This window comes from Leucopleurus acutus (assembly GCF_964270905.1).
Source record: "Leucopleurus acutus genome assembly, chromosome: 2".
In the NCBI taxonomy this organism is placed as follows: Eukaryota; Metazoa; Chordata; class Mammalia; order Artiodactyla; family Delphinidae; genus Leucopleurus; species Leucopleurus acutus.
In genome coordinates this window covers 90272408-90280452 of record NC_139143.1, presented here as the reverse complement: position 1 = coordinate 90280452, position 8045 = coordinate 90272408, and positions in this window count along the sequence as shown.

The window sequence follows — 8045 nt, the reverse complement described above, 5'->3', positions numbered from 1 at the left end:
GCAAAAGGCCGTTTGGGAACAAGCCGGGAATGCAGCAGTTATTTCAGAAGTCCCCTGGGAATTTGCTCTTTAGCAATTAAATTATCTTTAGACTTTATTCCAACTACCAGTGTGATTTTGAGCAAGTTATATAGCCTGAGGATAGCCAGTTAGTTACCCACACTTCTCCCTGGACCTCTGGGTCTTCACCTGAAAAGTGAAAGGACTAGGAAAGAGGATTTTGAGGTCCTTCCACCTCTAAGATTTTGAGAATTTGATAATTCCTGACTAATAAGAATCAGATTGTTTTGATACTAGAGCAATGGGTTTGTCCACCCGTGTGTATTCTCCCACATTCATCTGCCTCAAGTCTACTGTCACCACTTATTTTCCCAGATGGAGACTTGGCAGGCTGGTAAAGCGTAATGTAGTTCCCTTAAGAAACTAGACCCAGCCACCTTGCCCATACCCACAGGCTCCTGTCGTTCCCTCCCATTCATTCATCCATTCATTCATCCGTTCATTCAACAAACATTTATTGAAGGCCCGTATGTGCTATGTACTATCTTTAAAACCTGATGTATGGCTTTTTATCCATTTTCCCCTATACTCGCGTTCTTTGGCAAACTAGGCAGACAACAGCATAGGAAATGTATATTCAATCATTCTTTTGAATGGTCAGAACTCTAAAATCAAGTTTTCTATAACAAAATGTAATACAGGCACAGTAGGTCCAAAGTGCCAGGGAGGCAGTGGTCAACATGCAAAAAGTATGGGAAGGGGCCTGGCAAGAAAACATTCTTTTCCATCAAAGTTTCATTCATCAGGGCCTCATTTCAAAGGTTCATTGCCCCTGCTTTCAGAAATCTCTGTTTCAAGGAAGTTACATGTTTTTGCTGCCTTAATTTGAATTTTGACTAGGCAGAGTGCTGAGATCTAAATTCAGACTGAGAGAACTTGTGATGGAACTCAGGCAGCTCTCTCACAGGACTTGATTTGTAGAGTAGAAAGAAAGGAAAGGAACGTAGCAGCTCAACCAGCTGAAGATAATCCATCAGGAATTCCTGGTTGCCTGAAACTGAGTTCTGGCTCTCTGTGCTGAGGCAGCAGCCAAAGAGAGAGAAACTAATGCCTAATTTTAGGAAGCAAACAGGTTTGTTTGCTCCCCTGTTTTCTAGATCCTTTTCTACTCTACATTAGGGTTTCTTAATCTCAGCACGATTGACATTTGGGGCTGGATAATTCTTTGTTGTGGGTGGCTGGCCTGTATGTTGTAGGATGTTGAGCAGCATCCCTGGGTTCTATCCACCAGATGCCAGTAGCACCTCCAAGTTGTGACAACAAAATTGTCTCCAGAATTTCCAAGTGTCCCCTGAGGTGGTGCAAAGTCACCTGGTTGTGTCCCACCGCTGTAGATGCTGGTGAAAGCTGAGGTCGTCACTGTCCATGCAGGATATGAAGTAGAAGCCTCAAACCCTGTGATGGCAGGATATCACACACAGTGAAGATGAGAGGTCTTCTTTTCCTGGACCATTCAAGGATGAACATCATCTGAGAAGTAAAATAGCATTAGTTTGTTTTAAAAATCAGGTGTTCACATAGTTTAGAAAATCAGTGTTGCCCAACTACATTTTTTATGTTAAAATTATGATGATTTTCCACATATCTTAAGCATGTGTCAGGTGGGAGGAGATGCCAGGGCACTTTCGCATTGTAAACGAAAAGTGAATCATTTGACCCATCACTAAAATACAGCTACCTCTGAATTGTGAAGTGGCAGCTGATTAGCAGCTTCTTACTGAATCCACCAGTGTAATTTGTGGATTATAAAATGTGGATATATTGCAATCAAAACTTTCTAGAAACTTCCTCAGAGCAACATTACAGCAGTATAGCTAAAGATTCCGAGACAAATGAGATGCAGTGTCCCATTCTCTCACTCCCTGGATGGGGATGGGGAAGTCCCTGAGATATGGGGATATACTTGTCTCTACATTCACTTTACTTCAGAGTCTAATACACTTCTCTAGTTCAGATGAATTGTTTCCCAACTTTTTATATATGTCTTTGAAGATAAATTTATCTTCTTCATATTGAAGTCTTCTGTGGGTTGCTTTTGGCTTCTTCTTCTTGATGTTATTTGTTCACTCCTGAGTTCTAGACATAAATTCATTTCTCCCCAACTATAAAACTAGGTCATATCTTGTGGTGAAATAGTTCTGCAGATTCCTGGAATTCTGAAAATAACAGCAATAGGATACCATTACAGCCATTCAACAAACATTTATCAAGAACTGAAAGTCTCCCTTCCACTTGTTTTTCTGTATTTTGATGATATTCTATTGAGGCCACATGGTGTCATGGGTTGCTAGGGGAAAGGAGATGGCTTGAATCTTCCCTTAAGGAAAGGGATCATCCTCAGAGCAAACAGGAACTAAGAAAGGAACTATGGGCAGGCTCCTAGAGAGAAGTGGAAAGGTGGCTTCTATCTGAGTTCTCAACCAGGCAATGTGTGTGACCTAAAGTGTCACGATCAGTTATAATATGTATCTCAAGTAATGATCTCTTCATTTATTTTTTTAAAATTGATTTAAGGTTATCCCTCTGTAATTCTAGAGAGAAAGAGATGGAGCTGCAGCTAACCAGGTAACAGTATATAACCCTTTGTGTACTGCATGTGAACATGTATGTCTTGGTTTATTTTAAAAAAAAAAAAGACTGCAAATTTTACTGCTCTAAGGGAATACAAGATAAAGATGAATAAGCTATAATTTATAGGTCAGATTATCTAGTCACAGTATATTAAAAACTCATTTCCTTGTAGGAATCAAGGAAAGAAGAAAGGGCTCCTTCTACTAATGAGATACTCAAAGGATAGTTTCCTCAGGGAAATCTCCCTCCAGTGATAACCATGGAGGTCAGAAATGATGGAAACTGGCAGATTTCCTTACAAAGAATCTGTTTTGTGCACTTCACCATAGTGTTTGGAGAACAGGAGAAAGAATGAAAAGCAGATGAAGAGATCCCCAGCCAAGATGGTGGAGTAGAAATACCCTGAGCTAACCTTTCACAGGCACACCAAAATCACAGCCATTTGCAGAAGAACCATCGATGAAAAAGACCAGAGCCTACCAGGAAAGATCTTCCACAACTAAAGACATAAAGAAGGAACTACAGTGAGACAAGTAGGAGAGGCAGACTCAACGATAGAGTCAAGTCTCATACTCCCAGGTGGGTGACCTACAAACTGGAGGATAATTACATTGCAGAGGTTCTCCCAAAGGAGTGAGAGATCTGAGCCCCATATCAGGCTCCCCAGCCCAGGAATCCTGCACCAGGAAGACAAGCCCCCAGAACATTTGGCTTTGAAGGCCAGTGGGGCTTACTTTTAGGAGAGCCAAAGGGCGGGAGGAAGAGAGACTTCACTCTTAAAGGGTGCACACGAAATCTCACATGCTCTGGAACCCAGGGCAGAAGCAGTAATCTGATAGGAGCCTGGGTCAGACATACCTGCTGATCCTGGAACGTCTCCCAGAGAGGCAGGAGGCAACTGCATATCGCCCTAGGAACACAAGCACTGATGGCAGCCATTTTGGGGAGCTCCTACCATGTGGACACTGGTACTGGCAAATGCCATTGTGAAACTCTCCTTCTAGCTCATCAGCACCAACACCTGGCCCCACCCAACAGCCTATAGTCAACAGTGCTGGGATGCCTCAGGCCAAGCAGCTAACTGGGCAGGGACACAGCCCCACCCATCAGCAGACTGGCTGCCTTAAGACCACCTGAGCCCATAGCTGCCTCTGGACATGGCCCAGGACCCAGCTCCACCCACCAGTGGGCAGGTACCAGCCCCAGAATCCCCTGGACCCTGATGCTGCCCTCCAGGAAGCCTATTCTAGCCTCTGGGCCAGCTTCATCCACAAGGGGGCAGACACTAGATGCAAGAAAACCACAATCCCAGAGCCTGAAGACCTAGCCTGCCACCAGTAGGCCAGACCCTGCCCTGGGGAGCAGCTGGGCCCCAGCCCTAACCACTTGCAGGCCAACGCAAACTTTGAGACACCCCAGACCCAACTGTGTCAGGAACCGCGCCCACCCGCAGCAATCCAAGACCAGCCCTGGGACCCCTGGGCCCTGCAGTTGGACTCTAGGACATGGCTTTGCCCACCAGTAGACCAGCACTAACACCCTTGCTTCACCCATCAGTCAGTGGACAATATTACCAGAGTTTTCTGGACCCTGACTCTATCCACTCATGACCCAGCACTATCCCTGGGTCCCCGTGGGGGTTCCGCAGTCAGCTGCCTCTGCAGCCAGCAGCCTCCACATGAGACAGGGCCTGGCAACGTTGGACCAAGGGCTAACCAAGCTTACTAGACCTCCCACATAGTCAGCCTGCGACAACAGGAGGACCCATGCAATCCTCATATGAAGAACTCTAGGGCGTACAGCTTGAGTGATGAGAGAGGAGTGTGCTGTTGGTATGCATAGGAGGTCTCCCACAAAATATCACTTCTCCAAGGTCGTAAAATGTAACCAACCTACCAGATACATAAAAATACAAACAGCAAGGTAGCAAAATGAGGTGACAGAGGAACGTGTTCCAGATGAAGGAACAAGATAAAACCCCAGAAGAACAACTAAGTGGAGATAGGCAATCTACCTGAGAAGGATTTCAGGGTAGTGATTGTAAACATGATCAAAGAACTAGGGAGAAGAATGGATCCAAAGAGTGAGAAGTTAAAAGTTTTTAACAAAGAGTTAGAAAATACATATTGATAGAACAACCAAACAGAGATGAAGAATACAATAACTGAAATGAAAAATATACTAGAAGGAATCAACAGTAGACTAAATGATGGATCAGTGAACTGGAAGACAGTAGTGGAAATCACTGACGCTGAACACAAGAAAAAGGAATGAAAAGAGGACACAAACCTCTGGGACAACATCAAGTGTACTAATATTCACATTATAGGGGTCCCACAAGGCAAAGAGAGAGAGAAAGGAACTGAAAACATATCTGAAGACATAATAGCTGAAAACTTCACTACCCTGGGAAAGGAAATAGACATCCAAGTCCAGAAAGTGCAGGGAGTCCCATCCAGGATTAACCCAAAGAGGAATACACCAAGACACATTGTTACGAAAATGGCAAAAACTGAAGATAAAGAGAGAATATTAAAGGCAGCAAGGGAAAACCAACAAATAACATACAAGGGAACTCCTATAAGGCTATCAGCTGACTTTTCAGCAGAAACTCTGCAATTTGGAAGGGAGTGGCACAATATATTTAAAGCGATAAAAGGGAAAAACATACAACCAAGAATACTCTGGCCAGCAAGACTGTTGTTCAGATTTGATGGAGAGATCAAAAGCTTTACAGGCAAGCAAAAGGTAAGAGTTCAGCACTACCAAACCAGCTTTTCAAGAAATGTTAAAGGAACTTCTTTAAGTTAAAAAGAAAAGGCCAAAACTGGAAACATGAAAATTATGAAAGGAAAAAGCTCATAGGTAAAGGCAAACATAAATGTAGGAAATCATATCATGCACAAAGCTAGTAAGAAGGCTAAAAGACAAAAGTAGTAAAAATCATCTATATCCTCAGTAAGCAGTTAAGGGATACACAAAACAAATAGATGTAAAATATGATATCAAAAACAGTAATCTGAGGGAAGGAGAGTACAAATGCAGGGTTGTTCAAATGCATTTGAAATTAAGAGATCAGCAACTTGATACAATCATGTATATATATATAGATTGCTATATAAAAACCTCATGGTAACCACAAATCAAAAACCTATGCTAGATACACAAAAAAGTAAAAGGAATCCAAGCATAACACTAAAGATGGTCATCAAATCACAAGAGAAGAGAACAAAAGAAGAAAGGAACAAGAAAGACAGAAACAAACCCCAAACAATTAACAAAGTGGCAACAAGAACACATACATATCAATAATTACTTTAAATTTAAATGGACTAAATGCTCCAGTCAATAGACTTAGAGTGGCTGAATGGATAAAAGAACAAGACCTGTATACATGCTGCCTACAAGAGACTCACTTCAGATCTAAAGACACACAGACTGAAAGTGAGGGGATGGAAAAAGTTATTCCATGAAAATTGAAATCAAAAGAAAGCTGGGGTGGCAAAACTTATATTAGACAAAATAAGCTTTAAAATAAAGACTGCTATAAGAGACAAAGAAGGACACTGCATAATGATCGCGGGATCAATCCAAGATGAAGATCTAACAATTGTGAATATATATGCATCCACCATAGGAGCACCTAAATACATAAAGCAAATGTTAATGGACGTAAAGGGAGAAATCAACAGTAACACAATAATAGTCGGGGACTTTAACACCTCACTTACGTCAATGGACAGATCTTCCAGACAAAAAAATCAGTAAGGAAACACTGGCCTTGAATGACACATTAGATGAGATGGACTTAATGTCTATATCTATCTATCCATATATATATATATATAGATATATATATATATATCACATTTCATTCAAAAGCAGAATACACATTCTTTTCAAGTGCACATAGAACATTCTCCAGGATAGATCACATGCTAGGCAACAAAACAAGCCTTGGTACATTTTTAAAAATTGAAATCATATAAAGCATCTTTTCCAATCACAGTGCTATGAAACAAAAGAAGTCAACTACAAGAAAAAAAGACTGCAAAAAAAAAAAAACACACCGAAACATGTGGAGGCTAAACAGTATGCTACTAAACAACCAATGGGTCAATGAAGAAATCAGAGGAAATAAAAAATACCTAGAGACAAATGAAAATGAAAACACAATCCAAAAATCTACGGGACACAGCAAAAGCAGTTCTAAGAGGGAAGTTTATAGTGACACAAGCTTACCTCGGGAAACATGATCTGACCTGATCCCACAGCAGCCCCATAAGAAAGGGTTTCCTCTGATTTCGTTGTTTGCATACCACCTTCGCAATTTTTATAATATCCATGTACTACCTTTTATCTAAGTATACAACTTTATATTTGTATTTCAACCGCTTTTTTAAATACATCTTTATTGGAGAATAATTGCTTCACAATACCATGTTAGTTTCTGTTGCACAACAAAATGAATCAGCCATATACATACACATGTCCCCATATCCCCTCCCTCTTGAGCCTCCCTCCCATCCTCCCTATCCCACCCCTCTAGGTCATCTCAATCACTATTTTTTAAAATAAATGTAAAATTTTTTTTACCACACTCAAAAAAGCAAAGCAGATCAACAGATTTTTGTCTGCCCTTGAGGACTTAACAATCTAGGCAAGGAATATATGTGCCTCAGAGAGTGTAAGATATTATAAATTATACATGCTCACCAAGGGGATGTGAGATAAAAGGACCAGCAGGAAATGGGTGAAGGAAGTGTGGACCTGAATTAGCATAGAGTAGAGGAGATTTCCAGGAAGGGGCAGAGAGAGGGAGCAAGGCCAGAGAGCAGTAGTAGGCAGCTGAGAGAAGGAGGAACCTTAGGGAGAGAAACTTAGAGAGCTGTGACTGCATCGCTGAGGACTTTAACTTTGATATACTAGTCCCAGAGAGTCACTTCAGGTTGCAGAGTAAAGGACTGCTGTGATGAAAATAGCATTTGAAAACTTTTATTCTGGCACCTTGTTTCCTATCACCTGAAACAGAGGGAGGAGCAAGTACAAGGTTTTAGAACTAGTCGGGGCATGAGATGATTAGGGTCAATCTGAAAGACAACATGGGCAAATACTGTAGAGCTTGGTAACAAATTGACCTGAAGGACAGAGGGGGACAAAAATAGCTCTAAGTTGGTGAGCCTGGTGCATGGTGGCAGTGCCACTGAGTAATGTGGTAGTGTTGACTGTAACTTCACAAGCTCAGTTGTATACAAATTCCACATGCAGAAGAATATTCAGAAAGAGATGTCCTACCAGTAATTAGAGCCAAAGGAGTGAAGTGAGAGTGGGAAGTCTTGGCAAGAGGGCTAGCTGGTGAGTGCTTTGTCAAGTCTCCAGTCAACAGGGGCTTTGTTGAGGGGGGCTGGGAGGAG